At 49.5% G+C, this 14494-nt stretch overlaps 13 non-coding genes across 13 annotated transcripts; all 13 read right to left on the bottom strand.

Moving 5' to 3' along the window:
• Positions 1 to 311: 311 nt before the first annotated feature.
• Positions 312 to 383, bottom strand: TRNAE-UUC (transfer RNA glutamic acid (anticodon UUC)). Its single transcript has one exon. It is a non-coding gene; the product is annotated as a tRNA-Glu (tRNA).
• Positions 384 to 493: 110 nt separating this feature from the next.
• On the bottom strand, positions 494 to 565 carry TRNAE-CUC (transfer RNA glutamic acid (anticodon CUC)). The gene has a single exon. It is a non-coding gene; the product is annotated as a tRNA-Glu (tRNA).
• Positions 566 to 675: 110 nt separating this feature from the next.
• On the bottom strand, positions 676 to 747 carry TRNAE-CUC (transfer RNA glutamic acid (anticodon CUC)). Its single transcript has one exon. It is a non-coding gene; the product is annotated as a tRNA-Glu (tRNA).
• A 3949-nt stretch (positions 748 to 4696) lies between these two features.
• TRNAE-CUC (transfer RNA glutamic acid (anticodon CUC)) lies at positions 4697 to 4768 on the bottom strand. Its single transcript has one exon. It is a non-coding gene; the product is annotated as a tRNA-Glu (tRNA).
• Positions 4769 to 5795: 1027 nt separating this feature from the next.
• TRNAE-CUC (transfer RNA glutamic acid (anticodon CUC)) lies at positions 5796 to 5867 on the bottom strand. The gene has a single exon. It is a non-coding gene; the product is annotated as a tRNA-Glu (tRNA).
• A 665-nt stretch (positions 5868 to 6532) lies between these two features.
• TRNAE-CUC (transfer RNA glutamic acid (anticodon CUC)) lies at positions 6533 to 6604 on the bottom strand. The gene has a single exon. It is a non-coding gene; the product is annotated as a tRNA-Glu (tRNA).
• Positions 6605 to 7613: 1009 nt separating this feature from the next.
• TRNAE-CUC (transfer RNA glutamic acid (anticodon CUC)) lies at positions 7614 to 7685 on the bottom strand. The gene has a single exon. It is a non-coding gene; the product is annotated as a tRNA-Glu (tRNA).
• A 481-nt stretch (positions 7686 to 8166) lies between these two features.
• Positions 8167 to 8238, bottom strand: TRNAE-CUC (transfer RNA glutamic acid (anticodon CUC)). The gene has a single exon. It is a non-coding gene; the product is annotated as a tRNA-Glu (tRNA).
• Positions 8239 to 8535: 297 nt separating this feature from the next.
• On the bottom strand, positions 8536 to 8607 carry TRNAE-CUC (transfer RNA glutamic acid (anticodon CUC)). The gene has a single exon. It is a non-coding gene; the product is annotated as a tRNA-Glu (tRNA).
• A 3034-nt stretch (positions 8608 to 11641) lies between these two features.
• TRNAE-CUC (transfer RNA glutamic acid (anticodon CUC)) lies at positions 11642 to 11713 on the bottom strand. The gene has a single exon. It is a non-coding gene; the product is annotated as a tRNA-Glu (tRNA).
• A 482-nt stretch (positions 11714 to 12195) lies between these two features.
• TRNAE-UUC (transfer RNA glutamic acid (anticodon UUC)) lies at positions 12196 to 12267 on the bottom strand. Its single transcript has one exon. It is a non-coding gene; the product is annotated as a tRNA-Glu (tRNA).
• A 110-nt stretch (positions 12268 to 12377) lies between these two features.
• Positions 12378 to 12449, bottom strand: TRNAE-CUC (transfer RNA glutamic acid (anticodon CUC)). Its single transcript has one exon. It is a non-coding gene; the product is annotated as a tRNA-Glu (tRNA).
• Positions 12450 to 12559: 110 nt separating this feature from the next.
• On the bottom strand, positions 12560 to 12631 carry TRNAE-CUC (transfer RNA glutamic acid (anticodon CUC)). The gene has a single exon. It is a non-coding gene; the product is annotated as a tRNA-Glu (tRNA).
• Positions 12632 to 14494: the final 1863 nt, after the last annotated feature.

The raw sequence follows: 14494 nt of genomic DNA, 5'->3' as shown, positions 1-14494 counted from the left end.
TAGACCATGCCGGAGAATGGAGAGGGACGGAGCGATCGCTTAGCCATTCGGCCAACAGGGTAAAACTATTGAAGTTACATGCCGTGCGCAAATTGGAAACTTGATGACAACACATAAAAGAAAATACTTCCGACACCGGGAATCGAACCTGGGCCTCCTGGGTGAAAGCCAGGTATCCTAGCCACTAGACAACGCCGAGAACGGAAAGGGACGGAGCGATCGCTTAGCCATTCAGCCAACAGGGTAAAACTATTCAAGTTACATAGCGTGCGCAAATTGGAGATTTGAAGACAGCAGATAAAAGAAAATACTTCCGACACCGGGAATCGAACCCGGGCCTCTTGGGTGAAAGCCAGGTATCCTAGCTACTAGACCATGCCGCAGAACGGAGAAGGTCGGGCGATCGCTTAGCGATTCGGCCAACAAGGTAAAAGTATAAGAGCCATACCGTGCGCGAATTGGAGACTTGATGACAGCAGATAAAAGAAAATACTTCCGACACCGGGAATCGAACCCGGGCCTCCTGGGTGAGAGCCAGGTGTTCTAGCCACTAGACTATGCTCGAGAACAGAGAGGGAACGAGCGATCGCTTAGCCATTCGGGTCACAGGGTAAAAGTATTGAAGTTACATCGCGTGCGAAAATTGGAGACTTGATGATAGCAGATAAAAAATACTTCCGACACCGGGAATGGAACCCGGGCCTCCTGGGTGAGAGCCAGGTATCTTAGCCACTAGACCATGCCGGAGAAAGGAGAGGGACGGAGCGATCGCTTAGCCATTCGGCCAACAGGTTAAAACTATTGAAGTTATATTGCGTGCACAAATTGAAGACTTTATGATATCAGATAAAACAAAATACTTCCGACACTGCGAATCGAACCCGGGTCTCCTGGGTGAGAGCCAGGTATCCTAACCACTAGACGATGCCGGAGAACGGAGCTGGACGGTGCGATCGCTTAGCCATTCGGCCAACAGGATAAAACTATTGAAGTCACATACCGTGCGCAAATTGGAGACTTGATGATAGCAGATAAAAGAAACTACTTCCGACACCGGGAATCCTACCTGATCCTGGGTGAGAGCCAGATATCCAAGCCACTAAACCATGCCGGAGAGAGATGGAGCGATCGCTTAGTCATTCGGCAAACAAGGTAAAAGTATTGAAGTTATATTGCATGCGCCAATTGGAGACTTGATGATAACCGATAGAAGAAAATACTTTAGACGACGGGAATCGCACCCGGGCCTCCTGGGTGAGAGCCAGGTATCCTAGCCTTTAGACCATGCCGGAGAACAGAGTGGGACGGAGTGATCGCTTAGCGATTCGGCCAACAGGGTAAAAGTATTGAAGTTACATAGCGTGCGCAAATTGGAGACTTGATGATAGCAGATAAAAGAAAACACTTCCGCAACGGGAATCGTGCCCGAGCCTCCTGGGTGAGAGCCAGATATCGAAGCCACTAGACCATGCCGAAGAGGGGCGGAGCGATCTCTTAGTCATTCGGCCAACAAGGTAAAAGTAATGAAGTTATATAGCGTGCGCCAATTGGAGACTTGAAGATAGCAGATAAAAAATATTTCCGACACCGGGAATCGAACACGGGCCTCCTGGGTGAAAGCCAGATATCCAAACCACAGGACCACGCCGAGAACGGAGAGGGATGGAGCGATCGCTTAGCCATTCGGGCAACAGGGTAAAACTATTGAAGTTACATAGCCTGCGCGAATTGAAGACTTGATGATAGCAGATAAAAGAAAATAAATCTGACAGCGGGAATGGCACCCGAACTGCTGGGTGAGAGCCAGGCATCTTAGCCACTAGACCATGTCGGAGAACGAATAGGGAAAGAGCGATCGCTTAGCCATTCGGCCAACAGGGTAAAACTATTGAATTTACATAGCGTGCGCAAATTGGAGACTTGATGATAGCAGATACAAGAAAATACTTCCGACACTGGTAATCGAACCCGGGCCTCCTTGGCGAAAACCAGGTATCCTAGCCACTAGACCATGCTGGAGAATGGAGAGGGAAAGAGAGATCGCTTAGCCATTCGGCCAAAAAGGTAAAACTATTGAAGTTACATACCGTGCGCAAATTGGAGACTTGATGATTGCAGATAAAAGAAAATACTTCTGACACTGGGAATCATAACCGGGACTCCTAGTTGAGATGAGAGCCAGGTATCCTAGCCACTAGACAATGCCGGAGAACGGAGAGGGAGGGAGCGATCCCTTAGCCATTTGGCCAACAGGGTAAATGTATTGAACTTACATAGCGTGCGCAAATAGAAGAGTTGATGATAGCAGATAAAAAATACTTCCAAAACCGGGAATCGCACCCGGGCCTCCTGGGTGAGTGCCAGGTATCCTAGCCACTAGACCATGCCGGAGCCGGAGAGGGACGGAACGATCGCTTAGCCATTTGGCCAACAGGGTAAAAGTATTGAACTTGCATAGCTTGCGCAAATCGGAGACTTGATGATAGCAGATAAAAGAAAATACTTCCGACACCAGAAATCAAACACGGGCCTCTTGAGTGAGAGCCAGGTATCCTAGCCACTAGACAATGTCGGGGGATACATTGAGCGCCGCGATCGCTGAGCCATTCAGCCAAAAGGGTAAACATAATGAATTTACGTAGCGTGTTAAAATAGGAGAGTTGATGATAGCAGATAAAAGAAAATACTTCCGACGCCGGGAATCGCACCCGGGCCTCCTAGTTGAGAGCCAGGTATCCAAGCCACCAGACCATGCCAGAGAGGGACGGAGCGATCGCTTAGTCATTCGGCCAACAAGGTAAAAGTATTGAAGTTATATAGCGTGCGCAAATAGGAGACTTTATGATAGCAGATAAAAGAAAATACTTCCGACGCCGGGAATCGAACCCGGGCCTCCTTGGTGAAAACCACGTATTCTAGCCATTAGACAATGCCGGAGAATGGAGAGGGACGGAGCGATCGCTTAGCGACTCGGCCAACAGGGTAAAACTATGGAAGGTACATACCGTGCGCAGATTGGAGACTTGATGACAGCAGATAAAAGAAAATACTTCCGACACCGGGAATCGCAACCGGGCCTCCTGGGTAGAGCCAGGTATCCTAGCCACTAGACCATGCCGGAGAACGGAGAGGGAAAGAGCGATCGCTTAGCCATTCGGCCAACAGGGTAAAACTATTGAAGTTACATTGAGTGCGCAAATTGAAGACTTTATGATATCAGATAAAAGAAAATACTTCCGACACGGGGAATCGAACCACGGCCTCCTGGGTGAGAGCCAGGTATCCTAGCCACAAGACGATGCCAGAGAACGGAGCGGGACGGTGCGATCGCTTAGCCATTCAGCCAACATGGTAAAACTATTGAAGTTACATACTCTGCGCAAATTGGAGACTTGATGTTAGCATATAAAAGAAAATACTTCCGACACCGGGAATCGTACCCGGGCCTCCTAGTTGAGAGCCAGGTATCCAAGCCACTAGACCATGGCGGAGAAAGACGGAGCGATCGCTTATTCGTTCGGCCAACAAGGTACAATATTAAAGTTATATAGCGTGCGCAATTTGGAGACTTGATGATAGCAGATAAAAGAAAATACTTCCGACACCGGGAATCGCACCCGGGCTTCCTAGTTGAGAGCCAGGTATCCAAGCCACCAGGCCATGCCAGAGAGGGACGGAGCGATCGCTTATTCGCTCTGCCAACAAGATAAAAGTATTGAAGGTATATAGCGTGCGCAAATAGGAGACTTGATGATAGCAGATAAAAGAAAATATTTCCGACACCGGGAATCGCACCCGGGCCTCCTGGTTGAGAGCCAGGTCTCCTAGCCACTAGACCAAGCCGGAGAACGGCGAGTGACGGAGCGATGGCTTAGCCATTCGGCCAACAAGGAAAAAGTATTGAAGTTACATAGCGCGCGCAAATTGGAGACTTGAAGATAGCAGATTAAAGAAAGTATGTCCGACACCAGGAATCGAACCCGGGCCTCCTGGGAGAGAGCCAGGTATCCTAGCCACTAGACCATGCCGAAGAACGGAAAGGGACGGAGCGATCGCTCAGCCATTCGGCCAACAGCGTGAAAGTATTGAAGATATATAGCGTGCGCCAACTGCAGACTTGAAGATAGCAGACAAAAGAAAATACTTCCGACACCGGGAATCGCAACCGGGCCTCCTGGTTGAGAGCCAGGTATCCTAGCCACTAGACAATGCCGGAGAACGGAGAGGGAGGGAGCGATCCCTTAGCCATTTGGCCAACAGGGTAAAAGTATTGAACTTACATAGCGTGCGCAAATTGGAGACTTGATGATAGCAGAGAAAAAAATACTTCCGAAACCGGGAATCACACCCGGGCCTCCTGGGTGAGAGCCAGGTATCCTAGCCACTAGACCATGCCGGAGACCAGAGAGGGACGGAGCGATCGCTTAGCCATTCGGTCAACAGGCTAAAAGTATTGAAGTTACATAGCGTGCGCCAATCGGAGACTTGATGATAGCAGATAAAAGAAAATACTTCCGACACCAGAAATCGAACCCGGGCCTCCTGAGTGAGAGCCAGGTATCCTAGCCACTAGACAATGTCGGGGGATACATTGAGCGCCGCGATCGCTGAGCCATTCAGCCAAAAGGGTAAACATATTGAATTCACGTAGCGTGCTCGAATAGGCGACTTGATAATAGCAGATAAAAGAAAATACTTTCGACACCGGGACTTGAACCTGGGCCTCCTGGGTGAGAGCCAGGTATCCTAGCCACTAGACCACGCCGGAGAACGGACAGAGACGGGGCGATCGCTTAGCCATTCGGCCAACAGGGTAAAACTATTGAAGTTACATACCATTCAGAAATTGGAGACTTGATGACAGCAGATAAAACAAAATACTTCCGACACCGGGAATCGAACCCGGCCTCCTGGGTGGAACCAGGTATTCTAGCCACTAGACCATGCCGGAGAACGGAGAGGGAAAGAGCGATCGCTTAGCCATTCGGCCAACAGGGTAAAACTATTGAAGTTACATTGAGTGCGTAAACTGAAGACTTTATGATATCAGATAAAAGAAAATACTTCCGACACGGGGAATCGAACCAAGGCCTCCTGGGTGAGAGCCAGGTATCCTAGCCACTAGACGATGCCAGAGAACGGAGCGGGACGGTGCGATCGCATAGCCATTCAGCCAACATGGTAAAACTATTGAAGTTACATACCCTGCGCAAATTGGAGACTTGATGTTAGCATATAAAAGAAAATACTTCCGACACCGGGAATCGTACCCGGGCCTCCTAGTTGAGAGCCAGGTATCCAAGCCACTAGACCATGGCGGAGAGGGACGGAGCGGTCGCTTATTCACTCTGCCAACAAGGTAAAAGTATTGAAGTTATATAGCGTGCGCAAATAGGAGACTTGATGATAGCAGATAAAAGAAAATATTTCCGACACCGGGAATCGCACCCGAGCCTCCTGGTTGAGAGCCAGGTCTCCTAGCCATTAGACCATGCCGGAGAACGGCGAGTGACGGAGCGATGGCTTAGCCATTCGGCCAACAGGGTAAAAGTATTGAAGTTACATAGCGTGCGCCAACTGCAGACTTGAAGATAGCAGACAAAAGAAAATACTTCCGACACCGGGAATCGCACCCGGGCCTCCTGGTTGAGAGTTAGGTATCCTAGCCACTAGACAATGCCGGAGAACGGAGAGGGAGGGAGCGATCCCTTAGCCATTTGGCCAACAGGGTAAAAGTATTGAACTTACATAGCGTGCGCAAATTGGAGACTTGATGATAGCAGAGAAAAAAATACTTCCGAAACCGGGAATCGCACCCGGGCCTCCTGGGTGAGAGCCAGGTATCCTAGCCACTAGACCATGCCGGAGACCAGAGAGGGACGGAGCGATCGCTTAGCCATTCGGTCAACAGGGTAAAAGTATTGAAGTTACATAGCGTGCGCCAATCGGAGACTTGATGATAGCAGATAAAAGAAAATACTTCCGACACCAGAAATCGAACCCGGGCCTCCTGAGTGAGAGCCAGGTATCCTAGCCACTAGACAATGTAGGGGGATACATTGAGCGCCGCGATCGCTGAGCCATTCAGCCAAAAGGGTAAACATATTGAATTCACGTAGCGTGCTCAAATAGGCGACTTGATAATAGCAGATAAAATAAAATACTTTCGACACCGGGACTTGAACCTGGGCCTCCTGGGTGAAAGCCAGGTATACTAGCCACTAGACCACGCAGGAGAACGGACAGAGACGGGGCGATCGCTTAGCCATTCGGCCAACAGGGTAAAACTATTGAAGTTACATACCATTCACAAATTGGAGACTTGATGACAGCAGATAAAACAAAATACTTCCGACACCGGGAATCGAACCCGGCCTCCTGGGTGGAACCAGGTATTCTAGCCACCCGACCATGCCGGAGAATGGAGCGGGACGGAGCGATCGCTTGGCGATTCGGCCAACAGGGTAAAAGTACTGAACTTACATAGCGTGCGCAAATTGGAGACTTGATGATAGCGGATAAAAATAAATACTTCCGACACCGGGAATCGTACCCGGGCCTCCTAGTTGAGAGCCAGGTATCCAAGCCACTAGACCATGCCGGAGAGGGACGGAGCGATCGCTTAGTTATTCGGCAAACAAGGTAAAAGTATTGAAGTTTTTTAGCGTGCGCAATTGGAGGCTTGATGATAGCAGATAAGAGAAAATACTTCCGACGCCGGGAATCGCACCCGGGCCTCCTGGGTGAGAGCCAGGTATCCTAGCCACTAGATAATGTTGGGGGATACATTGAGCGCCGCGATCGCTTAGCCATTCGGCCAACAGGGTAAAACAATTGAAGTTACATACCGTTCAGAAACTGGAGACTTGATGACAGCAGATAAAACAAAATACTTCCGACACCGCGAATTGAACCCGGGCCTCCTGGGTGGAACCAGGTATCCTAGCCACTTGACCACGCCGGAGAACAGAGAAAGACGGAGCGATCGCTTAGCCATTCGGCCAACAGGGTAAAACTATTGAAGTTACATTGAGTGCGCAAATTGAAAACTTTATGATATCAGATAAAAGAAAATACTTCCGACACGGGGAATCGAACCAGGGCCTCCTGGGTGAGAGCCAGGTATCCTAGCCACTAGACGATGCCAGAGAACGGAGCGGAACGGTGCGATCGCTTAGCCATTCAGCCAACATGGTAAAACTATTGAAGTTACATACCCTGCGCAAATTGGAGACTTGATGTTAGCATATAAAAATACTTCCGGCACCGGGAATCGTACCCGGGCCTCCTAGTTGAGAGCCAGGTATCCAAGCCACTAGACCATGGCGGAGAAAGACGGAGCGATCGCTTATTCGTTCGGCCAACAAGGTACAATATTAAAGTTATATAGCGTGCGCAATTTGGAGACTTGATGATAGCAGATAAAAGAAAAAACTTCCGACGCCGGGAATCGCACCCGGGCTTCCTAGTTGAGAGCCAGGTATCCAAGCCACCAGACCATGCCAGAGAGGGACGGAGCGATCGCTTATTCACTCTGCCAACAAGGTAAAAGTATTGAAGTTATATAGCGTGCGCAAATAGGAGACTTGATGATAGCAGATAAAAGAAAATATTTCCGACACCGGGAATCGCACCCGGGCCTCCTGGTTGAGAGCCAGGTCTCCTAGCCACTAGACCATGCCGGAGAACAGCGAGTGACGGAGCGATGGCTTAGCCATTCGGCCAACAGGGTAAAAGTATTGAAGTTACATAGCGCGCGCAAATTGGTGACTTGAAGATAGCAGATAAAAGAAAGTATTTGCGACACCAGGAATCGCACCCGGGCCTCCTGGGAGAGAGCCAGGTATCCTAGCCACTAGACCATGCCGAAGAACGGAAAGGGACGGAGCGATCGCTCAGCCATTCGGCCAACAGCGTGAAAGTATTGAAGATATATAGCGTGCGCCAACTGCAGACTTGAAGATAGCAGACAAAAGAAAATACTTCCGACACCGAGAATCGCACCCGGGCCTCCTGGTTGAGAGCCAGGTATCCTAGCCACTAGACAATGCCGGAGAACGGAGAGGGAGGGAGCGATCCCTTAGCCATTTGGCCAACAGGGTAAAAGTATTGAACTTACATAGCGTGCGCAAATTGGAGACTTGATGATAGCAGATAAAAAAATACTTCCGAAACCGGGAATCGCACCCGGGCCTCCTGGGTGAGAGCCAGGTATCCTAGCCACTAGACCATGCCGGAGACCAGAGGGGGACGAAGCGATCGCTTAGTCATTCGGCCAACAGGGTAAAAGTATTGAAGTTACATAGCGTGCGCCAATCGGAGACTTGATGATAGCAGATAAAAGAAAATACTTCCGACACCAGAAATCGAACCCGGGCCTCCTGAGTGAGAGCCAGGTATCCTAGCCACTAGACAATGTCGGGGGATACATTGAGCGCCGCGATCGCTGAGCCATTCAGCCAAAAGGGTAAACATATTGAATTCACGTAGCGTGCTCAAATAGGAGACTTGATGATAGCAGATAAAAGAAAATACTTTCGACACCGGGACTTGAACCTGGGCCTCCTGGGTGAGAGCCAGGTATCCTAGCCACTAGACCACGCCGGAGAACGGACAGAGACGGGGCGATCGCTTAGCCATTCGGCCAACAGGGTAAAACTATTGAAGTTACATACCATTCACAAATTGGAGACTTGATGACAGCAGATAAAACAAAATACTTCCGACACCGGGAATCGAACCCGGCCTCCTGAGTGGAACCAGGCATTCTAGCCACTAGACCATGCCGCAGAATGGAGCGGAACGGAGCGATTGCTTGGCGATTCGGCCAACAGGGTAAAAGTACTGAACTTACATAGCGTGCGCAAATTGGAGACTTGATGATAGCGGATAAAAATAAATACTTCCGACACCGGGAATCGTACCCGGGCCTCCCAGTTGAAAGCCAGGTTCCAAGCCACTAGACCATGCCAAAGAGGGACCGAGCGATCGCTTAGCCATTCGGCCAACAGGGTAAAAGTATTGAAGTTACATAGCGTGCGCCAATCGGAGACTTGATGATAGCAGATAAAAGAAAATACTTCCGACACCAGAAATCGAACCCGGGCCTCCTGAGTGAGAGCCAGGTATCCTAGCCACTAGACAATGTCGGGGGATACATTGAGCGCCGCGATCGCTGAGCCATTCAGCCAAAAGGGTAAACATATTGAATTCACGTAGCGTGCTCAAATAGGAGACTTGATGATAGCAGATAAAAGAAAATACTTCCGACGCCGGGACTCGCACCCGGGCCTCCTGGGTGAGAGCCAGGTATCCTAGCCACTAGATAATGTTGGGGGATACATTGAGCGCCGCGATCGCTTAGCCATTCGGCCAACAGGGTAAAACCATTGAAGTTACATACCGTTCAGAAACTGGAGACTTGATGACAGCAGATAAAACAAAATACTTCCGACACCGGGAATCGAACCCGGGCCTCCTGGGTGGAACCAGGTATCCTAGCCACTAGACCACGCCGGAGAGGGGCGGAGCGATCGCTTAGTCATTCGGACAAGGTAAAAGTATTGAAGTTATATAGCGTGCGCAAATTGGAGACTTGATGATAGCAGATAAAAGAAAATACTTCCGACGCTGGGAATCGCACCCGGGCCTTCTGGGTGAGAGCCAGATATCCTAGCCACCAGACCACGCCGGAGAACGGAAAGAACGGAGCGATCGCTTAGGCATTCGGCCAACAGGGTAAAAGTATTGAAAATATATTGCATGCGCAAATTGGAGACTTGATGATAGCTGATAAAAGAAAATACTTCCGACACCAGAAATCGCACCCGGGCCTCCTGGGTGCGAGCCAGGTATCCTAGCCACTACACCATGCTGGAGAACAGAGAGGGAACGAGCGATCGCTTAGCTATTCGGCCCACAGGGTAAAAGTATTAAAGTTACATCGCGTGCGCCAATTGGAGACTTGATGATAGATGATAAAAGAAAATACTTCCCACACCGAGAATTGAACCCGGGCCTGCTGGGCGAGAGCCAGGTATCCTAGTCACTAGACCATGCCGGAGAACGGAGAGGGCAGAGCAATCGCTTAGCAATTCGGCCAACAGGGTAACAGTATTGAACCTGTATAGCGTGCGCAATTTGGAGACTTCAGGATAGCAGATAAAAAATACTTCCGACACCGAGAACCAAACCCAGGTCACCAGGGTGAGAGCCAGATATCCCAGCCACTAGACCACGCCGGAGAACGGAGAGGGATGGAGCGATCGCTTAGGCATTCGGCCAACAGGGTAAAAGTATTGAATTTACATCGCGTGCGCAGATTGGAGACTTGATGATAGCAATAAAAGAAAACACTTCCGCAACGGGAATCGTACCCGGGCCTCCTGGGGGAAAGCCAGGTATCCTAGCCACTAGACCATGCCGCAGAACGGAGAAGGACGGAGCGATCGCTTAGCGATTCGGCCAACAAGGTAAAAGTATTGAAGTTACATAGCGTGCGCAAATTAGAGAATTGATGATAGATGATAAAAGAAAATACTTCCGACACTGAGAATAGAACCCGGGCCTCCTGGGTGAGAGCCAGGTATCCTAGCCACTAGACCATGCCGGAGAACGGAGAGGGACAGAGCAATCGCTTAGCAATTCGGCCAACAGGGTAACAGTATATAACCTGTATAGCGTGCGCAATTTCGAGACTTCAGGATAGCAGATAAAAAATACTTCCGACACCGAGAACCAAACCCAGGTCACCTGGGTGAGAGCCAGATATCCTAGCCACCAGACCACGCCGGAGAACGGAGAGGGATGGAGCGATAGCTTTGGCATTCGGCCAACAGGGTAAAAGTATTGAAGTTACATACCGTGCGCAAAATGGAAACTTGATGACAACACATAAAAGAAAATACTTCCGACACCAGGATCGAACCCGGGCCTCCTGGGTGAAAGCCAGGTATCCTAGCCACTAGACAACGCCGAGAACGGAAAGGGACGGAGCGATCGCTTAGCAATTCGGCCAACAGGGTAAAAGTATTGAACCTATAAAGCATGCGCAAATTGGAGACTTGGGGATAGCAGATAAAAAATACTTCCGACACCGGGAACCAAACCCAGGTCACCTGGGTGAGAGCCAGATATCCTAGCCACCAGACCACGCCGGAGAACGGAGAGAACGGAGCGATCGCTTAGGCATTCGGCCAACAGGGTAAAAGTATTGAAAATATATTGCATGCGCAAATTGGAGACTTGATGATAGCTGATAAAAGAAAATACTTCCGACACCAGAAATCGCACCCGGGCCTCCTGGGTGCGAGCCAGGTATCCTAGCCACTACACCATGCTGGATAACAGAGAGGGAACGAGCGATCGCTTAGCTATTCGGCCCACAGGGTAAAAGTATTAAAGTTACATAGCGTGCGCAAATTGGAGACTTGATGATAGATGATAAAAGAAAATACTTCCGACACCGAGAATCGTACCCGGGCCTCCTGGGGGAAAGCCAGTTATCCTAGCCACTAGACCATGCCGCAGAATGGAGAAGGACGAAGCGATCGCTTAGCGATTCGGCCAACAAGGTAAAAGTATTGAAGTTAAATAGCATGCGCAAATTGGAGAATTGATGATAGATGATAAAAGAAAATACTTCCGACACCGAGAATAGAACCCGGGCCTCCTGGGTGAGAGCCAGGTATCCTAGCCACTAGACCATGCCGGAGAACGGAGAGGGACGGAGAGATCGCTTAGCCATTCGGCCAACAGGGTAAAACTATCGAAGAGACATACTGTGCGCAAATTGGAGACTTGATGACAGCAGATAAAAGAAAATACCTTCGACCCCGGGAATTGAACCCGGGCATCCTGGGTGAGAGCCAGGTATCCTAGTCGCTAGACCATGCCGGAGAATGGAGAGGGACGGAGCGATCGCTTAGCCATTCGGCCAACAGGGTAAAACTATTGAAGTTACATGCCGTGCGCAAATTGGAAACTTGATGACAACACATAAAAGAAAATACTTCCGACACCGGGAATCGAACCTGGGCCTCCTGGGTGAAAGCCAGGTATCCTAGCCACTAGACAACGCCGAGAACGGAAAGGGACGGAGCGATCGCTTAGCCATTCAGCCAACAGGGTAAAACTATTCAAGTTACATAGCGTGCGCAAATTGGAGATTTGAAGACAGCAGATAAAAGAAAATACTTCCGACACCGGGAATCGAACCCGGGCCTCTTGGGTGAAAGCCAGGTATCCTAGCTACTAGACCATGCCGCAGAACGGAGAAGGTCGGGCGATCGCTTAGCGATTCGGCCAACAAGGTAAAAGTATAAGAGCCATACCGTGCGCGAATTGGAGACTTGATGACAGCAGATAAAAGAAAATACTTCCGACACCGGGAATCGAACCCGGGCCTCCTGGGTGAGAGCCAGGTGTTCTAGCCACTAGACTATGCTCGAGAACAGAGAGGGAACGAGCGATCGCTTAGCCATTCGGGTCACAGGGTAAAAGTATTGAAGTTACATCGCGTGCGAAAATTGGAGACTTGATGATAGCAGATAAAAAATACTTCCGACACCGGGAATGGAACCCGGGCCTCCTGGGTGAGAGCCAGGTATCTTAGCCACTAGACCATGCCGGAGAAAGGAGAGGGACGGAGCGATCGCTTAGCCATTCGGCCAACAGGTTAAAACTATTGAAGTTATATTGCGTGCACAAATTGAAGACTTTATGATATCAGATAAAACAAAATACTTCCGACACTGCGAATCGAACCCGGGTCTCCTGGGTGAGAGCCAGGTATCCTAACCACTAGACGATGCCGGAGAACGGAGCTGGACGGTGCGATCGCTTAGCCATTCGGCCAACAGGATAAAACTATTGAAGTCACATACCGTGCGCAAATTGGAGACTTGATGATAGCAGATAAAAGAAACTACTTCCGACACCGGGAATCCTACCTGATCCTGGGTGAGAGCCAGATATCCAAGCCACTAAACCATGCCGGAGAGAGATGGAGCGATCGCTTAGTCATTCGGCAAACAAGGTAAAAGTATTGAAGTTATATTGCATGCGCCAATTGGAGACTTGATGATAACCGATAGAAGAAAATACTTTAGACGACGGGAATCGCACCCGGGCCTCCTGGGTGAGAGCCAGGTATCCTAGCCTTTAGACCATGCCGGAGAACAGAGTGGGACGGAGTGATCGCTTAGCGATTCGGCCAACAGGGTAAAAGTATTGAAGTTACATAGCGTGCGCAAATTGGAGACTTGATGATAGCAGATAAAAGAAAATAAATCTGACAGCGGGAATCGCACCCGAACTGCTGGGTGAGAGCCAGGCATCTTAGCCACTAGACCATGTCGGAGAACGAATAGGGAAAGAGCGATCGCTTAGCCATTCGGCCAACAGGGTAAAACTATTGAATTTACATAGCGTGCGCAAATTGGAGACTTGATGATAGCAGATACAAGAAAATACTTCCGACACTGGTAATCGAACCCGGGCCTCCTTGGCGAAAACCAGGTATCCTAGCTACTAGACCATGCTGGAGAATGGAGAGGGAAAGAGAGATCGCTTAGCCATTCGGCCAAAAAGGTAAAACTATTGAAGTTACATACCGTGCGCAAATTGGAGACTTGATGATTGCAGATAAAAGAAAATACTTCTGACACTGGGAATCATAACCGGGACTCCTAGTTGAGATGAGAGCCAGGTATCCTAGCCACTAGACAATGCCGGAGAACGGAGAGGGAGGGAGCGATCCCTTAGCCATTTGGCCAACAGGGTAAATGTATTGAACTTACATAGCGTGCGCAAATAGAAGAGTTGATGATAGCAGATAAAAAATACTTCCAAAACCGGGAATCGCACCCGGGCCTCCTGGGTGAGTGCCAGGTATCCTAGCCACTAGACCATGCCGGAGCCGGAGAGGGACGGAACGATCGCTTAGCCATTTGGCCAACAGGGTAAAAGTATTGAACTTGCATAGCTTGCGCAAATCGGAGACTTGATGATAGCAGATAAAAGAAAATACTTCCGACACCAGAAATCAAACACGGGCCTCTTGAGTGAGAGCCAGGTATCCTAGCCACTAGACAATGTCGGGGGATACATTGAGCGCCGCGATCGCTGAGCCATTCAGCCAAAAGGGTAAACATAATGAATTTACGTAGCGTGTTAAAATAGGAGAGTTGATGATAGCAGATAAAAGAAAATACTTCCGACGCCGGGAATCGCACCCGGGCCTCCTAGTTGAGAGCCAGGTATCCAAGCCACCAGACCATGCCAGAGAGGGACGGAGCGATCGCTTAGTCATTCGGCCAACAAGGTAAAAGTATTGAAGTTATATAGCGTGCGCAAATAGGAGACTTTATGATAGCAGATAAAAGAAAATACTTCCGACGCCGGGAATCGAACCCGGGCCTCCTTGGTGAAAACCACGTATTCTAGCCATTAGACAATGCCGGAGAATGGAGAGGGACGGAGCGATCGCTTAGCG

Source organism: Rhipicephalus microplus, chromosome 3, assembly GCF_043290135.1.
Source record: "Rhipicephalus microplus isolate Deutch F79 chromosome 3, USDA_Rmic, whole genome shotgun sequence".
Taxonomy (NCBI): domain Eukaryota; kingdom Metazoa; phylum Arthropoda; class Arachnida; order Ixodida; family Ixodidae; genus Rhipicephalus; species Rhipicephalus microplus.
This window is presented reverse-complemented; position numbering and strand designations above follow the sequence as displayed.